The sequence below is a fragment of the Aegilops tauschii genome, chromosome 3, assembly GCF_002575655.3.
Source record: "Aegilops tauschii subsp. strangulata cultivar AL8/78 chromosome 3, Aet v6.0, whole genome shotgun sequence".
Taxonomy (NCBI): Eukaryota; Viridiplantae; Streptophyta; class Magnoliopsida; order Poales; family Poaceae; genus Aegilops; species Aegilops tauschii.
This window is the reverse complement of record NC_053037.3, coordinates 57205730-57228532: the sequence shown is the minus strand read 5'-3', so window position 1 is coordinate 57228532 and position 22803 is coordinate 57205730. Positions and strand designations below refer to the sequence as shown.

Sequence of the window (22803 nt, the reverse complement as noted above, 5' to 3'; positions counted from 1 at the left end):
AGGGAAAACCACTGGTTAAGTGAAACATAGTGGTAACGCGTTAAAGAAAACGCGCTATAGCTAAGTTAGCTATAGCGCGTTTCGCAAAATGCGCTACTGCTAAACCTTTCTCTTTTTTTCCCTTTCTCATCTATTTTTCTTTACATTTTATTTTTTCCTTTCTCCTTTTTCTATTTCTTTCATTTTCATTTACTTTTCTATTTGTTGTTTGATTTATTTTCTTTTCGTTAGCAGTAGCACCTTTCTACGTAAAAGCGCTGCTACAATAGACATAGCGGTAGCGCGGTTTAAATAAGAACGCTACTACTATGTGTAGCTTATCGGCTTAGTCGTGAGAATTTTAGTTGTAGCGCGTTTATAGTTAGGCGCGCGACTGCTAGGTTTGTATCTGTAGCGTGCTTATCCTGCACGCGTTACTGCTATTTAGCACTAGCGCCTTTTTTTAACAAGCGCTACTGCTAAAGTTCTGTGTATAAGGTTTTCCCTAGTAGTGTCCCTAGGAGACCGTCGGGCGCGAGCTGGACATGGAGGCGGCGATGGAGATCGACGAGCACCAGCCGTAGTAGTACTCTATGTTTTGTTTAATTAAGAGCGCCTGTCTTTAATTTGTTAGAGTAATGTTGAGGTCAGCTAGCTCTGTTTAATTGCTGAACTTGCTCGATTAAGAAGTGTGGGTGTGCTGTAGTCTCCTTTGTGTACCCAAATTATGCAATGACGTGGATGACCACTGTAACTATGGAAATTCAAACCAAAACTTTTGACGTTCAAACTCATCACACACGGGTTAAGCTATTTGAATCGTTTGTGATGTCCACATATCGTACACAGTTCTGAATAAGGGACCGTGTCTGATGACACTTTGCGCGCTAGTTTTTTGGCTGAAGCGATTCCAAATTTTCGGCTTCCGCGGAAATATCTACCTCCCCGCCCCTCCCCCTTACCAAAGCCACATTTCCCCTCTTTCCGCCTTCCTTTCCAAGTTGAAACCTTCACTCCTTGCTTGCAGCGCCGCCGCCTCCTCGCCGGCGACCCTCCTTCACACTGCTCGGCCTCCTCTATCCAGGCAGGTAATCCACACCCGACCCCCATCCCCCTCCTCCTTCCACATCCCACATGCCTCGACCGCTGGCGTGAGCGCGACACCTTCCACCCAAATCACCGACCCCTCCACCAAATAAGCGCCGGCCTAAGCCATGGTGCACGCAGTATAGCCAGGACCTCAAGGAGCATTTGGCAGCGGAGAAGCAAATCGCGGCCGCACGCGCGGATGAGGTTGCGATGGCTGCCATTCGTGCCGACCCCCAGATCTTGGAGGAGCACCTTGCCAATTGCTAGCTACGCCGGTTAAGCATGCTCGATTTACCCGTTGCGTGTGCTGGTCCTGCCTTTCCTTCACAAAATCTAGTGAATTGTGCTATCTAATTTCACCATGCAATCTGTTGCTCTAGTGTATATATTCTATATGTCGTGCAGTGTAGTGCTCACTTATTAACTGTTTTGTTAATTAGTTGTCGTCTTTAGTTAACTGTTTGGTTCAATTCTGCAAATGTGATGTTCAATTCTTTAGGCTGCAATTTTGTATTGTCTTCCATGTGTGAAATAAATCGAATTTATCTTTACAAAATTGTGGGTGCATTCTATTATTGTATACCATGTGAGAAATAAATTGAATTTGGCTGTAGTAAATACATGAGAAACAAATACAATTGCTACAATTGGCTGTAGTTAACTATTTGGTTAACTCTCTGATCTTCTATTAGGAGTATGTTATATTGTGCAATGTGGTGCTCAGTTAATGTTTGGTTCATTTGTTGTGGTGTTTAGTTAACTCCTTGGTTCAATGTTATATTGTGCAATGTGGTGCTCAGTTAATGTTTGGTTCATTTGTTGTCGTGTTTAGTTAACTGGTTGGTTTAATTCTGCAATGCGATGTCCAATTGTCGTGGGTAGAATTTTGTATTGTTGTGCATGTGAGGAATAAATCGAATTTGGTTGTACTTAATACATGAGAAACATATACAAGTGCTATATTTCCTAGTTCTTAATCATGCTTGGTTTGGGTAAATGGATTTTCTGTGTGGCTTCAATTAATCTGATGATATGCAATGTGCTTATTTTTCATCAACATATTTTACTGATAGCATGCGAACCCTTACTTAACCTGATGACTAACTACCTTATATGTGTTGCAGGGAAACAATGGGAAGCACTGAGGTTTACAATCAAGGTTAGCACGTGCATGGTCTGTTGTCTAATAGCACATTATTGTGCAATTGCAGGAACCATTCTAATATTTTGGTTTTTAACAATTTGATCTTGCACATGTAGGTCCTGCTGTCAGAGGTTTTGACCCACTGTTCGACCCTTTTTGCATATGGGGAAATGAGTTGTCCATGAATATCAATGAAATAAAGAAACTCAGAAAGATTGTTAGGATAAAGAAAATAGCGACAAAAAACAACAAGATATTTGTCTGCACAATGAAGAAGACATCAGTTCACTACAAGATGGTACTAACTATTATACCTTGCCTTTTTTTATTCCTTTGCCCCATGTCCAATATAGAGAAGATATTTATGCACATCCTTGTTTTCAGGCCTTTCCAAAGCAGTTCACTGATGATTACCTCTCAAACCACCTCTATGGTCAGAAGGCGAGGAAGGTTTTCATACAACACCCACGGTTCAATATTGAAGTGTTCCTGAAGAGGTCGAAGGACGGACGGTCAATCATCCACAGGCAGTGGCCTAAAGTTGCAAAGACCTTCAACATGAATGAAGGCTCAATATTCGCCTTCCGCTTCAGCAGTTTTCCAGATGAGATGCATCTGTCTATATACCGTCTATGATGCTAATTTCAAAAGGTTCTACATGTTGCATGTGGAACTTGCTGCTGGTGCAGTTGTGTAATGGGGTAGCTGAGTGCTGAAGCTATATCATGTTGTACTCTGATGTATTTCAATTATGAAATTCTGCTTCCTTAATATGGAAATGAAATATATTGTGTGCTTAATATGAATGTCAACTAGATTAATAAATGGATTATTAATAATAGGGCAATTAGCCTGCTAATTGGGTTTTGATATTGCAAACGGTTGTTGAAAAAATACCGTGGGCGATGACCTCAGGCAACGCACACAGTTTTTAGGAATAAACCTTGTTGGATCAATGAACAATCACACACGACTTTCTCTTGAAAACTATCTGCGTTAGGCTACCTTGCGCAAACGTTTACCACATAAAAACTCTGTGTCATGGACAGCCTTTGCCACACAGTTTCTTCTACGGACCGTGTGTGCTACATTCAATAATGCAAACGATTTAACGGGAAAAATTGTTTGTCATGTACCTGTGAACGGAAACGTTTTCCTTGGAGCGACTGTGTGGGATGTGCATACGAACAGAAATGTTTAGCGGGGACTGACTGTGTGGGATGTACTTGCGACCGGAAATAATTTTGTTGTATAATTGTATTTTTTTAGCTCTACTGTACGTATTTCCGTATTTGAGTGCTCGCCGGTCGCACACGACCTCATTTTGCCGAACGTGTGTGCCAGGAGGGCATATCCCCGACAGTTTCTGGGTCGTGTGGGAAGGACCCCCTATAGCCCACACTCACTTGGAGACGGTTCCAGATGCCGTCGCGGAAAGGGTTTTAAACTGTTTGTTTAGGACCGACACGCACCGGTGACAACCAAACAAATAAACAAGACAATAAGGAAATAAATAAGCAAACAACTTACGCTAGACTATTACGACTACTAGTAAAGTGCACGTGCGTTGCCACGGGTTTTTGAAATAGTTTACAAGAGTTACATGTTAAATTTCAAATGTACAAACAATATAACACAAACACAATTATTGAATAATTGAAGTCCATTTTTGCAATGTAAATTGATAACAAAAAGAAAGACTAATGACATGTCCATGTAACAAACTGAGCGATGCTCGAACTAAACATCTATTACAAAACTATCAATATCTAGACGATGCGTTTAAGAAATTATTTCACAATATCATGAAAGTTGTCTTTAGCTTCATTCCCACGATGTTTTAGCAAGTATAATAAAAACCGCTTCCTCAACTCATACCCATCCCGCACAAACAATATATGTAGTTAGTATGAAAATTTCACGCCGAAGTTCTTAAAATATGTAATGGACAATACTCACTGGGCAAACCGGCTTGATCAATTCTTTACCGTCCCACTAGAACATAAAATCTCCACTACCTAAAAAAACCGTATGGTTCCGTCTCCTCTCTTACGTCGCTAAGTTTCGTCGGACCTCCCACTTCCGATAACCCCACACCGCTTCGTCCGCTGGTCCCATCTTATGTCCTGGTCTATCTCCTTAATCGCCGCCGAAATCACCAGCCCCCGTTCCCAAAATCCATCACGGGATGTCCTCGCTGCCAACTACATCTGCTCCCATCTACCCCGCCGCCCCGTTTCCCCTGAGTCCCCTCTCCCAAACCCCACGGTGAATTCAGATCCGACATTCCGGTCTGGCGGGGAAGGCAGGTATTGTGGCCAAGCGACAACGATGATGAGGAGACAACGATGATGATAAGGAAGACCCTGGGGCCATGTGACGGGAGCAAGTCACACAGACACAGGCGCTTCCTGACCAGCGGGAGACGCCGCAATGGCTGCGAGGAGGAGGTTGCCAAGCGGGAGTGAGGAGTCTCCCGTGGTAGCCGGGGCCGCTGCTGATTCAGACAAGGCGAGTAAGAGGGATGCAGGCCATGCCAGGGCCGCGCAGGAGGCGTCCACCACCGTACAACATGCATGGAGATGAGGTGGCGGCTCGAGCTGCAGCGGGCGCGGCCATACGAGCTCGTCGTCGGGAGGAGGGAGGCCACCGAGGGCATCTAGCGGCAAAAGGATCAGCTTTAGGTACAGATCGAGCCGGTGCTACTGCTCTCTAGGGCTCTTGCCGCGCTGCACAACTACAAATGCAGGTACGTGTTTCTTTCTCTCCACATATACTAATAGATTTGGCTGTGTTTTGTCCAATAACATCAATCTCCTCATTGCAAGAATCTGAGGAGGGGTTATCTGTGGAGAAGGCACGGCTTGGAGATCTGGAGAGGCTGCTTAAGACGAGGCAGTATTGTATCCAGGTTGCTACCTTGTAACATGTGGTATTCCATGAGCTGTCGATCAGTTGCAGAAAATTGTCTTCCATGTACTGAGAAAATGATTATCTCTGTAGATCCTGCCGAGTTAGACATGCTGCACACGTTTTAATGACATATCAGATTTCCATTCTTGAAGATCACATGTGCTTTGTGTCTTATATTTTTTAGAACAGTTAAAAATATGTAGTAGATGCAACTGCAGACCTAGGATTTAGTTCATGTCCTTTGTGGGTACGCCCAGGATAAGATGGTACTGGTCAAGATGTATATTGATCTTAGCCGCTTCTTATGGACACATGAGAATTTTTTGTTTTCCTTTCTTAAAGCTTGTATTTGTTTCTTTTTCGAGAAATGTATGTGCATAAATTGATATCGGAATTATCGAAGTTTAAGATGTGGGAATTATATATATTTCCGACTATGTTCAACTTTTTTGAAAAAATTATTTTGTCCCGTTGCAACGCACGGGCATTGAGCTAGTGAAAAACAAAATAGGCATACACATTCCTGCAGTTTTTTAAATTAATAATATAAAGAATATAGTGATAACAAAAATAAATGTTTCTATTATGAATTCATTACCCGTCTATACTCAGAACTCCAACCAGACAACTTTATTTCGAGTGCTTCTTTGAAATCCCTTGCAAAACTTTGCATGTCTTGCAACATTCATCATCTACTCCCTCCTAAAAGTTATAGGGAGTCAAGTTTTAGGGTTAGGGTGTTGGGAAACGTAGTAATTTCAAAAAATTTCCTACGCACACGCAAGATCATGGTGATGCATAGCAACGAGAGGGGAGAGTGTTGTCCACGTACCCTCGTAGACCGACAGCGGAAGCGTTATCACAACGCGGTTGATGTAGTCGTACGTCTTCACGATCCGACCGATCAAGTACCGAACGTACGGCACCTCCGAGTTCTACACACGTTCAGCTCGATGACGTCCCTCGAACTCCGATCCAGCCGAGTGTTGAGGGAGAGTTTCGTCAGCACGACGGCGTGGTGACGATGATGATGTTCCACCGACGCAGGGCTTCGCCTAAGCTCCGCAACGGTATTATCGAGGTGTAATATGGTTTAGGGGGGCACCGCACACGGCTAAAATATCGTATATCAAGTGTGTTTAGAGGTGCCCCCTGCCCCCGTATATAAAGGAGCAAGGGGGAGGCCGGCTGCCCTAGGCGCGCCAAGGAGAGGGGGGAGTCCTCCTCCTAGTAGGAGTAGGACTCCCCTTTCCTAGTCCTACTAGGAAAAGAGGGGGGGGGGGGAAGGAAAGAGAGGGAGAGGGAGAGGGAAAGGGGGCTGCGCCCCCCTCTCCTAGTCCAACTAGGACTCCTCCTGGGACGGGGCGCGCCACCTCCTGGCTGCTGCCCTCTCTCTCCCCTCAAGGCCCACTAAGGCCCAATACTTCCCCACGGGTTTCCGGTAACCCTCCGGCACTCCGGTTTAATCCGAAACTTCTCCGGAACACTTCCGGTGTCCGAATATAGTCGTCCAATATATCAATCTTTATGTCTCGACCATTTCGAGACTCCTCGTCATGTCCGTGATCACATCCGGGACTCCGAACAACCTTCGGTACATCAAAACATATAAACTCATAATATAACTGTCATCGTAACTTTAAGCGTGCGGACCCTTCGGGTTCTAGAACTATGTAGACATGACCGAGACACCTCTCCGGTCAATAACCAATAGCGGGACCTGGATGCCCATATTGGCTCCCACATATTCTACGAAGATCTTTATCGGTCAGACCGCATAACAACATACGTTGTTCCCTTTGTCATCGGTATGTTACTTGCCCGAGATTCGATCGTCGGTATCTCGATACCTAGTTCAATCTCGTTACTGGCAAGTCTCTTTACTCGTTCCGTAATACATCATCCCGCAACTAACTCATTAGTCACAATGCTTGCAAGGCTTATAGTGATGTGCATTACCGAGTGGGCCCAGAGATACCTCTCCGACAATTGGAGTGACAAATCCTAATCTCGAAATACGCCAACCCAACAAGTACCTTTGGAGACACCTGTAGAGCACCTTTATAATCACCCATTTACGTTGTGACGTTTGGTAGCACACAAAGTGTTCCTCCGGTAAACGGGAGTTTCATAATCTCATAGTCATAGGAACATGTATAAGTCATGAAGAAAGCAATAGCAACATACTAAACGATCGGGTGCTAAGCTAACGTAATGGGTCAAGTCAATCACGTCATTCTCCTAATGAGGTGATCCCGTTAATCAAATGACAACTCATGTCTATGGCTAGGAAACATAACCATCTTTGATTAACGAGCTAGTCAAGTAGAGGCATACTAGTGACACACTGTTTGTCTATGTATTCACACATGTATTATGTTTCCGGTTAATACAATTCTAGCATGAATAATAAACATTTATCATGATATAAGGAAATATATAATACTTTATTATTGCCTCTAGGGCATATTTCCTTCAGTCTCCCACTTGCACTAGAGTCAATAATCTAGTTCGCATCGCCATGTGATTTAACATCAATAATTCACATCACCATGTGATTAACACCCATAGTTCACATCTCTATGTGACCAACACTCAAAGGGTTTACTAGAGTCAATAATCTAGTTCACATCGCTATGTGATTAACACCCAAAGAGTACTAAGGTGTGATCATGTTTTGATTGTGAGATAATTTTAGTCAACGGGTCTGTCACATTCAGATCCGTAAGTATTTTGCAAATTTCTATGTCTATAATGCTCTGCACGGAGCTACTCTAGCTAATTGCTCCCACTTTCAATATGTATCTAGACCGAGACTTAGAGTCATCTAGATTTAGCGTCAAAACTTGCATCGACGTAACCCTTTACGATGAACCTTTTGTCACTTCCATAATCGAGAAACATATCCTTATTCCACTAAGGATAATTTTGACCGCTGTCCGGTGATCTACTCCTAGATCACTATTGTACTCCCTTGCCAAAATCAGTGTAGGGTATACAATAGATCTTGTACACAGCATGACATACTTTATAGATCCTATGGCCAAGGCATAGGGAATGACTTTCATTCTCTTTCTATCTTCTGCCGTGGTCGGGCTTTGAGTCTTACTCAATTTCACACCTTGTAACACAGGCAAGAACTCTTTCTTTGACTGTTCTATTTTGAACTACTTCAAAATCTTGTTAAGGTATGTACTCATTGAAAAAACTTATCAAGCATTTTGATCTATCTCTATAGATCTTGATGCTCAATATGTAAGCAGCTTCACCGAGGTCTTTCTTTGAAAAAATCCTTTCAAACACTCCTTTATGCTTTGCAGAATAATTCTACATTATTTCCGATCAACAATATGTCATTCACATATACTTATCAGAAATGCTGTAGTGCTCCCACTCACTTTCTTGTAAATACAGGCTTCACCGCAAGTCTGTATAAAACTATATCCTTTGATCAACTTATCAAAGCGTATATTCCAACTCCGAGATGCTTGCACCAGTCCATAGATGGATCGCTGGAGCTTGCATATTTTGTTAGCACTTTTAGGATTGACAAAACCTCCTGGTTGCATCATATACAACTCTTCTTTAATAAATCCATTAAGGAATGCAGTTTTGTTTATCCATTTGCCATATTTCATAAAATGCGGCAATTGCTAACATGATTCAGACAGACTTAAGCATAGATACGAGTGAGAAACTCTCATCGTAGTCAACATCTTGAACTTGTTGAAAACCTTTTTGCGACAATTCTAGCTTTGTAGATAGTGACACTACTATCAGCGTCCGTCTTCTTCTTGAAGATCCATTTAATCTCAATGACTCGCCGATCATTGGGCAAGTCAATCAAAGTCCATACTTTGTTCTTATACATGGATCTCATCTCAGATTTCATGGCCTCAAGCCATTTTGCGGAATCTGGGCTCATCATCGCTTCCTCATAGTTCGTAGGTTCGTCATGGTCAAATAACATGACCTCCAGAACAGGATTACCGTACCACTCTGGTGCGGATCTTACTCTGGTTTACCTACTAGGTTTGGTAGTAACTTGATCTGAAGTTTACATGATCATCATCATTAACTTCCTCACTAATTGGTGTAGGAGTCACAGGAACAGATTTCTGTGATGAACTACTTTCCAATAAGGGAGCAGGTACAGTTACCTCATCAAGTTCTACTTTCCTCCCACTCGCTTCTTTCGAGAGAAACTCCTTCTCTAGAAAGGATCCATACTAAGCAACGAATGTCTTGCCTTCGGACCTGTGATAGAAGGTGTACCCAACTGTCTCCTTTGGGTATCCTATGAAGACGCATTTCTCCGATTTGGGTTTGAGCTTATCAGGATGAAACTTTTTCACCAAAGCATCGCAACCCCAAACTTCAAGAAACGACAACTTTGGTTTCTTGCCAAACCACAGTTCATAAGGCGTCGTCTCAACGGATTTTGATGGTGCCCTATTCAACGTGAATGTAGCTGTCTCTAATGCATAACCCCAAAACGATAGTGGTAAATTGGTAAGAGACATCATAGATTGCACTATATCCAATAAAGTACGGTTATGACGTTCGGACACACCATTATGCTGTGGTGTTCCAGGTGGCATAAATTTGTGAAACTATTCCACATTGTTTTAACTGAAGACCAAACTCGTAACTCAAATATTTGTCTCCGCGATCAGATCATAGAAACTTTATTTTCTTGTCACGATGATTTTCCACTTCACTCTGAAATTCTTTGAACTTTTCAAATGTTTCAGACTTATGTTTCATCAAGTAGATATACCCATATCTGCTCAAATCATCTGTGAAGGTGAGAAAATAACGATATCCGCCACGAGCCTCAATATTCATTGGACCACATACATCTGTATGTATGACTTCCAACAAATCTGTTGCTCTCTCCATAGTTCTGGAGAACGGCGTTTTAGTCATCTTGCCCTTGAGGCATGGTTCGCAAGCATCAAGTGATTCATAATCAAGTGATTCCAAAGTCCCATCAGTATGGAGTTTCTTCATGCGCTTTACACCAATATGACCTAAACGGCAGTGCCACAAATAAGTTGCACTATCATTATTAACTTTGCATCTTTTGGCTTCAATATTATGATTATGTGTATCACTACGATCGAGATCCAACAAACCATTTTCGTTGGTGTGTATGACCATAGAATGTTTTATTCATGTAAACAGAACAACAATTGTTCTCTAACTTAAATGAATAACCGTATTGCAATAAACATGATCAAATCATATTCATGCTCAACGTAAACACCAAATAAAACTTATTTAGTTTCAACACTAATCCCGAAAGTATAGGGAGTGTGCGATGATGATCATATCAATCTTGGAACTACTTCCAACACACATCGTCACCTCTCCTTTTACTAGTCTCTGTTTATTCTGCAACTCCCGTTTCGAGTTACTACACATACGTTGTTCCCTTTGTCATCGGTATGTTACTTGCCCGAGATTCGATCGTCGGTATCTCGATACCTAGTTCAATCTCGTTACTGGCAAGTCTCTTTACTCGTTCCGTAATACATCATCCCGCAACTAACTCATTAGTCACAATGCTTGCAAGGCTTATAGTGATGTGCATTACCGAGTGGGCCCAGAGATACCTCTCCGACAATCGGAGTGACAAATCCTAATCTTGAAATACGCCAACCCAACAAGTACCTTTGGAGACACCTGTAGAGCACCTTTATAATCACCCATTTACGTTGTGACGTTTGGTAGCACACAAAGTGTTCCTCCGGTAAACGGGAGTTGCATAATCTCATAGTCATAGGAACATGTATAAGTCATGAAGAAAGCAATAACAACATACTAAACGATCGGGTGCTAAGCTAACGGAATGGGTCAAGTTAATCACGTCATTCTCCTAATGAGGTGATCCCGTTAATCAAATGACAACTCATGTCTATGGCTAGGAAACATAACCATCTTTGATTAACGAGCTAGTCAATTAGAGGCATACTAGTGACACACTGTTTGTCTATGTATTCACACATGTATTATGTTTCCGGTTAATACAATTCTAGCATGAATAATAAACATTTATCATGATATAAGGAAATATATAATACTTTATTATTGCCTCCAGGGCATATTTCCTTCATAGGGCTGGTTGCAATAACCTTTAACTCCTAAAAATTTGAGTTGAACTTGGAGTGTCTTTTGAGGACTTAAAATTCAGGGAAGCACTATAGATGCCCTTACTTCTCATATTACATTTCCAAATTTAATCAATAAACATTATGTACAATCTCAGCAGATACCGAATGAGTAATCTATTGTCAGGTCTCCTGTAATCTCCCTCACACTATCTGCATCAAAGAAAGGATGAACACGAAAGAAATTGAACTAAGCACAATTGGTAATGCAACAAAACAACTATATCCTATTATTTGAGGGAGATTTTTTCTCGGTATTTCCAAAATCAAACGCCACCTATACTACTAAAAAAACTAAAGAATGTAAAATTATGTCCTCTAGCAGCAGAAGAGAGTTTTGCGGGGAAGAAACATAAGATAGATATCTTAAGCTTGTACCCTAGATATGAGGTTATTCCATGTCCTTCTTCCTTAGCCTATCGAAAATGGTGAAGGTCAGCTCGAGCGACTGTGACACATTCAGCCTGGGGTCGCAATGTGTGTGGTAGCGGGAAATGAGATCATTTCAGGTCATTGTGTTGGATTCACCAATGCACTCTGTAACGTTCTGCCATGTCATTTCTAGGTGAACCCTTCCAGGGTAGCTCCCTCTCACTCATGGACATAAAACAAAGCCTCAGCCTGCACAACCATAAGAAACAGTGAAAATTCAGAACCATGCAATGCCAAAGTTGACAAGTCCAAACAATGCTATTGGATGTCTAAATGGCATGGGGTTCGGTAACAACTGACGTGAAAAATCAGATATAGGTAGGTTGTTCTGTGTCGAATTATGCAAAAAGTTATCATGCTTATTCGGATTGCATCGAATGGTCCTGTCTTGAACCTGCAAGATGCGCTGATGGTGTTCCGGTGCATGGGATCGCTGACCCAGGTGACAATCAGCCCTGCTTAACGCACAACTCTGATCATATGGGGGAGCTTGTCATGCATCTTCTCAGCCCCCATCCTCGTGATTAGTGCCAGCCTCTCGGGCTTGTTGTGGGGATTCAAAATCTCACACGGTTTCACAAGCTCCGATGATCAAGCTTATCACTCACCTGTATAGCATAAACGAAGTCATTAGATTTGTCAATTGATTTTTTCCGTCTAAAACAGTCATAAGATTGTGACTAACAAGATTTTTAAAACACCCAAACTAATGCTCTTCATGGTTTTTGAAACACATCATTTTTCATGTCCTTAGCAATATATGACAAAGATGATTATCAACAGATAAATATTACACATAAGCGTGTAGGCCACAAAACTAAAAGATCTATACATGACTTGTGAAACACTGACTAATGGCCGCCATATTTTTATTGGTTTCATTATCACCCAAACAGGTAGGTTGTAAGAACAGGTGACAATATAAGTCGTATTTACTGCACTTCTAGTTGTGTCATCTATCAACCATAAAGAAAAAAATGCAACAGGCAAGGGAGTCGACCACTCCTTAGTGAACCCCTCCCGCCCATGCATGTTGTCACCAAATGAAAATCACTTTCCCCTTCGCTAGTTACAACCACCGTGTGATTTCTTCCAACAGCTGCTGCAATTATGTTGTATCTGCAGAACTGACAACTTCTAATTAGCATTTGGAAACATGTCGAGAAAACATGTAATGTTGTTAGACTATTAAGTTCAAGTATGTTGGATGCTATATGTTCATGGATTTAGCAATACCATACACACCTGTTTACACAATTAAAATGAAGGGCAGTGCATACGATTCTCTTCATAGTTTAGAAACGACAGCTGGAGGTTACGCAAGAGTGTCCCCATGCCCCAGCTGCCCCTTCTGCTAGAAATAACAGTTGTAAGTAAGAAACGTAACAAAAATTAAGCATGGACTCGTATGTATACCTGCAAGTCTGCAGCCAAAAGCCTTGACACACAAGAACAACAATAACAGCGAACCTGCTCGAGTCTGGGCATACACTTGACTTCACGTGCAAATCTATTCACTATATTTTTTACCCATAAATCGCTCTTCATCATCTTCTTATGTCTCCAACAGCTATGTCTGCATGACCAATCCAAGTTCACCACCTCTGTTAATGACAGATCCTACTCACAATCCCCCTTCCACTTCCACCAACACACTTAAAATTTCGAACACTTACCGGTGCACTTGTCTTCCACAGCTCATTAAAGTGGAACCTTAATATTTACATGGTATAATGCAACTTCTCGAACTTCATCCTGGCTCATTAACTCCACCACTCTAGCGCAAACACAAAATAATGATTATACTGTGTAGAACAAAGAACAAAAATGACTTCACATGCTAAATAATGATTCTGACAAGGACATACTGTTTTGAGAAGCTGATCAATACTCGTAAGATCTGCAGTAGGTACAGATGTTGCAGAAGTTGATGTACTTTCTGAAGCTTCCCCAAAGATATCATTGTCATTCACCAGGGCAATCAGCATAGCCTATTGAACACATGCAAATGTCACGTTCCTTATTGATAAATTCAGAATTATTTATTTACAACTCATGCAAGGTACTTTGTTCAGTTTTCCTCATATTGATAAGGAGAGGAGCATATAGTGTTACTTAAATATTTTAGTTTTTCAGTGAGATTCGTTTTGGTCAGCTATCCAAACATGCTGTTGCATTTCACGGCTGTGAAAATGTGCTACTTTGAATTCGTGCTCCCATACACATTAATTGTTTGTGAATGGAAGATCAGGGCCAATGAGACCAACAGTGGGTCCTTTCTTTGCTGATTCTACAGCCAGAGATAACTCGGCTGGAGGACCATAGCCATAAGCTATAGGCAACAGCTACAAAGATTCAGACAACGTAATCAACTACCTAAAGAATGTACCACACAACAATTTACTAAAAATGACATTTAACTTTGAAACTTAATTAATGTGTCATTGAAGAAGAAGAACTAAATAAAATATCAGTAGAAGGACTCTTAACATCTTAATACACATTGTATTTATTTATTGCCTGTGCAAAAGTCCAGTTAAGTTTGTTAGAACCAGGCTGAGAGCTTCATTTCCTAGTAATAAGCGCAGGCAACAAACTCAAACCACCATGAAGGAAAATTAGGATGTCAGTAAGCCATTAAGATCCACGTCTTGGTGCAAAGAAATTATGGAATGATGATGATGAACGTACCAGCAGATACGATCACAACTGGACCCCAGTGCCACCTATCGCTGTATCACCCACCATCTCTCAACACCCGTGGAGGTTCTTACCGGAGAATTCAATGTCGTGCCAGCCAAAAATGTGTCTCCCTTGAGCCAAAATTAGTAAACCTACATTCCAAAAGATGGGAAACTCTCATGATGACAAGTAAAAAAAAGAAAACATGAAATAAAATGATCAGATATGTTAGTATTTACAAAGGAGCCTGACCAAAGACATGATTGACATTTAATTTGTTTTCTAATCTTAGAGATGAACAAAACTTGAGCTAAATCATGTCTCACTTGAACTATCACATATGTTTGTCTTAGAGTTAGTCTCACAAAAGTTATGGACTTTTTACACCATGAGACAGATACTTATTTAGAAGCTATGCGGCACGATGATTGGATATGCGCCATAACTCACCTCCCCACAAAGTTCTTCAAAGAAACTCTTTACATCTAATTGAGTAACCTGCAGAGAAAACAGGTAAATTGTAATTAAACATCTGATTTGATTGCGGTGTCTTGAAATAAAAAAAGGTATGATGAGGAAATGAGCAAGTGAAAGTCAATACGATGTCGAAGTAGAACACGAGTGTGTACCTTCTTATCCATATTTTACAATAAACCGTTTATAGGACCATTTCTTTCTAATCCCCCATCTACGGGCCAGGAACAATAGGATATTGTTGTTGGTATTGTGGATAAGTAGAATGGAGCTGGCAGAAGGTGAAACATCAAACAACCTACCACCGGAAGAATTTCTGGATTCACAGGTAAGATAGTTGTCTTTGAAGGCAAGACTCTAACAGGGTAGAACCCAAGCATTGTGCTACCAAGGTTAAGTGCAGCTCTAGCACCCGCTATATTAAATGTGCCATATGTATCAAACCATCAATTAACTGCTGAAAAACATAAATGTAGCATCTGAAGATATAATAATGCCTTCTGCACCGAACTCGATAAATGCAAACGTATCAGCAAATCTTTCGTCTGTCACCTAACAGATTGTCAAAATTATTAGATCTAACATGCACCCAAGAATATAGCTATGCACACTAAGACAATCGTCAATCACCCACGGTATGGTCCGGTTCAGAGGCATAAACGGTTCGTAAAATGCTGTCTGGCCTCCTCATTCACACAAAAAATGGATCTTAGTGCACAGGAAATATATCTTCACCTGAGATTGAAGAAAGAAAATATGATGAGCTCACCTTAGACCTGACCTTGCCTTGAAGAGAGACGTGTCGACGGCCGAACCAATAGAATTCCAACAAAGAAATGATGCATTTTTTGATTACTAATTAAGCATCTCTGTGGTTAAAAGATCCCAGGCTCCTACTGTATTCATCGACCACGGAAAACTGAATTCGTTAACTGAATCAAATAAATAGAAAGCGCTTGCTCAAGGGCAGTACTTAGTACTAACTTTCCCATAATAGCTAATAATAAAATCAAATAGGCATTGCACCAATGGGAATAAATTGAGAAGATGCACGCATATTAATAGGATATGGAACAAAGATGTTTACTAAATAATATTTAGGCCAAGAAAGCGGTATAACAGTATCATTTAGCCTCAATAATTAGTGTTACCATCTATTCAGAACAGTAGCCAGACAAACAAGACACTCAACACCAGGATCTCCATGCCACTACGCCACCTCCTTTGTGTCTTCCAGTTGAAAATATGCCCAATAAATTATCAAACAAACAACAGATGCATAGGGAGAAGCTAATCTTATTTAGTAACAAAAGAATCACACACCCAGTTAAAAGCATTGAAGGTATAAAGTTAAGTACTGTGAGTTCGATCCTGAGTGCCAATTTTTTTTGCCAAGGTGTATTAGGATAACAAAAATTGCGCAGGGAATTAACATGCGATTTGGGCTTAGGCCTTTAAGAATAGTGTATAAACGTAGCTAATAAACTGAAGTAGCACATAGGATCAACGAAATTGGTGGAGGTGAATATCCACGCCCGGTGGGTAGCATGATGTAGAGAAGTGGAAGAAGAATGTCCGTCTCCCGTATAGGTTTTAATTATCCGTGTATTCTACAGAAAACAGTGAACATGCATGAGCTTCAAGACCATGGTTCGTACCTACTAAAGATCGATTCGAAGCAGAGGAAGAGGAAGCAGGTGCAGTATTGAAAGAACCTGAACGAACAACAAACGTTTTGGCAGCCATCGTTAGGATAGTAGGAATGCGCAGTGACGGAGCAAATCATACACAACAACAATTTAGACAGGCACGCACACACAATATCAAATAAGACAGGCACGCGCCTTGGAATAGAGCAATGCACTGCATACCTGGGTGGCCGCACGGAGGTGGAGAGGGCTGTCGCCTTCGTACCGCTGACGGGCAGATTTTCTCCCGGTTGCGCTTCTCCATGGGCTCGCTGTCTCACTCTCCCTCCTCTCTTCATCTCGTCCTCCCCTCCCCTTCTCAGCCCAAGGACGACGACAGGGACGGCTCTTGGTTGCGCTTCTCCATGGGCTCGCCGTCTCCGGATGCGGATTTTTTGAGCACCTGCACCCCGGCCGCGTTATCCTTGCCGTTGAGTTATGACGCTGTACCTCGAGATGCCTGTCACAGATTCCAGTTTTAGTGTATCCATTCCCGTGGCAGGTAGCTGTTAAGGTCATTGGCGTCATAGGGTACTGTTCTGCAGTAGGTTCTGCGGAATCTTGTCTTACAGCGCCCCAGCATACAGACGCGCACCCGTGACTGCTAATGGCGACGCTCTGTACACACCACCCTGCTGTTCTCTGTCTTATCGCTCAATGGATGGAGAGCACAAATCTTTGCATGCATCTCTCTCATTCTCATGAGTTCAGCACTCGTCCGCCATGAATACAAGATGGAGTTCATGCAAGTGAAGGAAGAGAGAGAAGACCGAGCTAGCCAGCTCTAGTTGGAGCTCATGGATTCTCTCTCTCTCTCTCTCTCTCTCTCTCTCTCTCTCTCTCTCTCTCTCTCTCTCTCTCTCTTCTCTCTCTCTCTCTCTCCCCCAATCTTTGCTCAATAGATGGAGAGAACACAAATCTTTGCATGCATCTCTCATTCTCATGATTTGGGAGCTCGTCAGCCATGAATACAAGATGGAGGCTCATGCAAAGTGAGGGAAGAGAGAGAAGACCGAGCTAGCCAGCTCTAGTTGGAGCTCATGGATACTCTCTCTCTCCCAGCTTTTGCATGCATGATGCATCTCTCTCTCTCACTCTCATTTTCACTGTTACAGTTCCTAACACGAGCAACCGAAAATTGGGCAGGCCGTCTACGCTGTTCCTCATTTTTATAAAACAGAAGCAATGGAAATAGCAGGAGGCAAGAAGTGCACGCGTGTGTACTACAGTGACTCTCCATGGGTTCCAAGAAAATTGTCTGATGCGGTTGTCTTCTTGTACTGCATGCGGTGTGAACAGCTATGGGCTGAACAGTTCCATATACTCCAAACGTAGACTGATCACAGGCATAGGCCTGTACATCCCAACAAGGTTAGGACCAAAACGTGCCCGTGACTTTGTTTTGCCCCTGTGAATGACGCGGATCCCTAAGAAAACAAACGGCTGAGATAACCGGACCGGGGTGCAGATGCTCTATCGAATATTTTCGCGCCGTCTCCCTCTCCCTCCTCTCTTCATCTCGACCTCCCCTCCCCATCTCAGCCCAAGGTCGACGACGCACACGGCCATCTTTGTGGCCGACCCGCTTCGGCCGGCACTCAACCTAGCACGACAGAACGAGAAATCGGTGGCGACGATGAGAACCTGCGGAGGGGGCTGTGGTGCGTGGTGCGGGCGTGGGCGGCAGCTGCAGGTGGAGGGTTGCCACGGGCCAACAAATAGATCTATCACGCAGGAGATCGGGCCTCGCATGAGATCCCACGGCGGTTTGTCAGTGAGGTCGGCAGCGGCGGCGAGGAACTTGAAAGAGGGCGGACGCACGAGTTCTGACTGCGGTTTGTCCATCAGGTCGTCCGCAGAGGCGGCGGCGGTGGTTACAAAGCTGATAGAGGGCAACAGATCAGGATCGTGCGAGGGGTTCGGGAGTACGTGATCGCACGAGGGGAGGGGATCGGGATCGCACGAGTGGTTTTTTTTGCTGCGTGCGGGTTTTTTTGTTGCGTGCGGGTGAGGTGGGGGTGTGGGAGATCGCTGGGAGGTGGTAGGAAGGACGAAAAAACCCAGTGAAGGTGGGACGAAAATTAACCGTGGAACGGAGACTACCAACTGAGACATTAGGAGTAGAGATTACACATATTACATCCACTGGGCATTGAAGTTCGCCACCGGTGCAAATATAGGGAACAAAGCAGCATATTACATACGTCGGGCATCTAAATTGGCCACCAGTGCAAATAAACGAGCGGCCGCAAAACAAGTTCATAACTGAAACAACTTCACAAGGGCTCAAGAAACGTTATCCTGGGTATCCACCATGCTGTCAATAGGCTTAGCAAGGTTATTAGCTTTCTCCTGTTTGGCGCTAAAATCCTCCAACGCTTGTTGTTGCACCAGAAAGTATGCATTTGAATTCTCCTGGGACTTCCTCAGTCCATCGACTTCTTGTCGCAACACAGCTGATCGATGTCTTTCAGTTTGTAGTTGAGACTCAAGAAACCGAACTGATTCAGACAGTGAGTTCGAAGAGCTTGTGCCAACGGTAGTGGCCAGTAATTCGAACACTACATCAAGACAGGACTTTGGGGTTGTCTCACTATCTTCAAGATAGTTTTCCTTAGCTATTTTATCAGTTTTGTTGGAGACCAACAAGGATGTCTCACTATCCTGAACCTTATCTGCATTGGTTCCTTTACCATTGCTTAATAAGGTATTCTTCCCAAATATTTTGTCAGCATTCTAAAAGAAGAAACAAGCAAACACATAACATGTTTAGCATGTAGTATATGAAACTCATTTAGGTGAACCAGTTCAGTAGTAAGGTGGAAAACTACCAAGTCTTTTATTGCCAAGTAGTAAGTACATAATAAAAGCATCAAACAAACATATATCTATGTCCTATGGTCAGTGCATTGTCTTGCGAAATCATAATAGAGACACGGTTCAAATCATATCAGTTCAAGACAAAGCAGCATTGAAAGAATACAAGTGTGGGAAACTACATGGCATAACAAGATTTTAGATGGGTAACACGGGTATACATGTACAACAACACCATTGGCTCTGTTGTGATGATAGTAATGTGCATGATATGAGAAGTCAACTGTATACACAATTGAAACAGAAATCAACAGAGCAATTTAGAAGAGAAAACCTGTTAAAGAAACATGTTTAAACATACCTGTTGTGCCATTGGAGTTTCGATTGGATCCTTCAATTTAAAAATAAGTTTGTATGAGTAAATACAGTGATACAAGAGCAAAGAAGTATGCACCATAGCAATGGAATCTTAAATGAGAACAGTTCTTCTTCAGGTTTAAGCACTTGTTCTACACAAATAGAGTATAGTAAGACACATGCATATAGTACTTGAAAATAAAAAATGAGCTCATAGACCTTACCACATTCTTGGTTCGGGACCAGTACAGAACAAGGCGTTCCCAGTCATCGTGCCGTAAATGTGTCTCAGGAGAAAGTAAGGGAATTTGATGAGTTTCTTTGCTAGTGAAGTACGTTTTCTTCAAGTAATTATGATACTACCACCAAGCATTCTTGAAGATAGCAGAGGTATTAGCATAGGTTACCTCGTCCCGAGTTTCCAAATCGGTCCTTCTCTATAGAGAAAAATGGGAACATTTGCTGTATTATAACCAGCATGGAGGTAGAATGTATGGGACAAAGCAAAGTATTTGCCATGAATAACATTACTTACACATAACTCCTGGACGAACACATGCTACTGGATTTTCCCTTCATCTTCAGTATAATATTTCCATGATGGGAAGATACACACATAGGATTTAACAACATCAAATGCAATAGATGCTAAACTACGAATGGTGGTTGTGCTTCGTCCACAGGAATAGGTGTACTAACTGGAGGAGTTGTGGTTCGCCGTGGTAGTACAAGTGCTTTGGGCACTGGAGCTACCATACTAACTGCTCTTGTTTGGGAGCTCTGTGCTGGAGATGGTGTTGTGTCAACTGAAACTGGGTTACTATCTGTTGTGGTTGGGGTTAGATTGGGTGAAGCTGGTTCTCTATCCATCGGAGTAGGGGTAAAATCTGCGAGAGTCTGGGTTATGTGTGGTAGGGCTGGTCCTCGTGCATGTACAACCGGGGTGCTATCTCCACCAAGAGGTAGCACTATTTTATTTGAAGACCGTGTTTTTACTTCGCTAGAAACTGCCATCACCCCTCCAATTCAAATGGCCGATAAACAAGAAAAATAGTTGAATGTACAAACCTTGTATGAGAGACAGATGCAATAGATAGTGTGGAAAAAAGGGCATGAAATAGTTCACATGTATATTGTTTAACTAAAAAGGATAGCATGACATAATTTCACATATATGATGTCTATCTAAACTGGATAGCATAGCATGACATACTTCAAAGATATGATGACTAACTAAACAAGATGGAATAAGATAATTATATGATGTCTTTAGTAAACAGGTTCGCATGACATAATTCACATACATGTTATCTAAGTAATCAGGATCGCATGATATAATTCACATGTGTGATTTATATACTAGGCAGAGGGCATTCACATATATGATGTCTGCACTAAGAACATGGTGTTGAATATTGTGTATATGATGTCTAAACAATGCAATGCAACACACCATATGCATGATATGAGCAGTATGACCATGCCAAGTTAGAGCATACACCTCGGTGGGGGAATAGGACTGGTCATCTGTCTCTGAATCCATCTCTGAGGAGCTATCGGGACCCATCAAGAGATCTGCTTCGACAGGTTGCACTTTCTGCCCTGAAGACCTTTTTTTCACTCCAGATTTTCCATCACCCACTCAAATGGCTGATTCACAGGAAGAGTAGTTGAATGTACAAACATTGTCGACAAATGGATATGTAATGAAGAAAAGGATTGGCAAGATATAATTCAAATATATGTTGCCTGGTTAAACAGGATGGCATTGCATATTTCACATATATTATGGCTGGCTAAAAGAGATGAGATTGCATAATTCACATATATGATATAGAAACTAAACATGTGGCATTATAGAACATGTCTAAACTAAGCAGATGACATATATGATGTCAAAAGTAGGCACTGCAAGGCAACATATGCATGATATGACCAACATCATCATGCTAAGTTAGAGAAAACACCTCGGGTGGTAAATAGGAGTGGCCAGCTCCTTCTGAATCCGCCTCAGAACAGTTATCTTCCTCTGGATTACAATCTGGAGCACCCACCATGGAGTGATGTCTGCATGACATTGTATTACCGCGCAAAACTCTTCTCTTTTTCTCTACATGTTCAACATGACTGTGTACAATATCTAACATGCATATGAAAAAATATAGTGAGATTATGTAAGGAGGACATGCAGAATATAGAGTGATGGTAACAACCAGTGGATAGATCAAAAAATAATGATAGCAGGCTGATGATAGCTTTACTTTAATAAAAAGACAGATGATGATTACTTTACTGTTTGTTTCCCACCCAAGATGAACAACATAGACATACCCTAGGTTAACCAGATAATAGACATATATATTATTCATTGCTGCCTCGATATGTGCCCCACAAGCATTTAAAAAATCAAATTTGAACATTAATTCGGACCTGATTTGGAGTCTAAGAGGTGAACAGGACGATAAATCAGTAGGTAATATTAAGGAATTCATAACATAAGCAGAAAACAAAAGAGTGCGACCTCTCTTGTGGACCTGTGTACTCCTCAGGTTCATCTGCTGAGTCGATCATAATGATGCAGTTGCAGTGGGTGCCGGCGACAGGGAAGGAGATCTGAGGCGGCGAAAGACGGTCGGGAGTCGTGATGTCTGGTAGGGTGGATGCTTCTGTCAATGAAGTAGCTCAGGTGAGGTGGACGACATCGCGGCAGGAGCAGGACAAATCACACAAAGTTTTCTTCGACACCTATCTGTAGCCGAAGTAATTCTGTAAGGGCTCCTTTGGCTTGCAGAATTCTAAAAACGTAGGGATAGGAAAAACACCAGAATAGGATACGAATGCACGTGGGAAATAGAGCATTTGTAAACACGAGATTTCTGTCAACTTGGATGTTTGGTTCACAGGAATTGGAAGAGCAGAGGAATGCAAAGAAACATGACTAAATTAAAGTGAAACCATATGAAAGTGGCTAATTTTTTTAAATAATACATTTTTAAATTAATTTGCATAAATATTACGCCGATATTTTTATTTTTAAAAATAATACACCATCGGC

General features: G+C 42.0%; 1 long non-coding RNA gene across 14 annotated transcripts; it reads right to left on the bottom strand.

The window, feature by feature from the left end:
• Positions 1 to 11316: 11316 nt before the first annotated feature.
• On the bottom strand, positions 11317 to 17222 carry LOC109739472 (uncharacterized). Of its 14 annotated transcripts, XR_005771952.3 has the most exons (11): positions 16758 to 17207; positions 16545 to 16601; positions 15656 to 15782; positions 14863 to 14910; positions 14422 to 14564; positions 13599 to 13721; positions 13407 to 13507; positions 13147 to 13306; positions 12976 to 13081; positions 12125 to 12849; positions 11317 to 11919 (listed from the first exon to the last, which is right to left on the bottom strand). It is a non-coding gene; the product is annotated as an uncharacterized lncRNA (long non-coding RNA). The 14 variants fall into 14 exon arrangements; XR_005771948.3 differs by having other exon boundaries at positions 15042 to 16601; positions 16758 to 17220; XR_005771943.3 differs by having other exon boundaries at positions 12125 to 12338; positions 12731 to 12849; positions 14863 to 16601; positions 16758 to 17219.
• Between the last annotated feature and the right edge of the window lie 5581 nt (positions 17223 to 22803).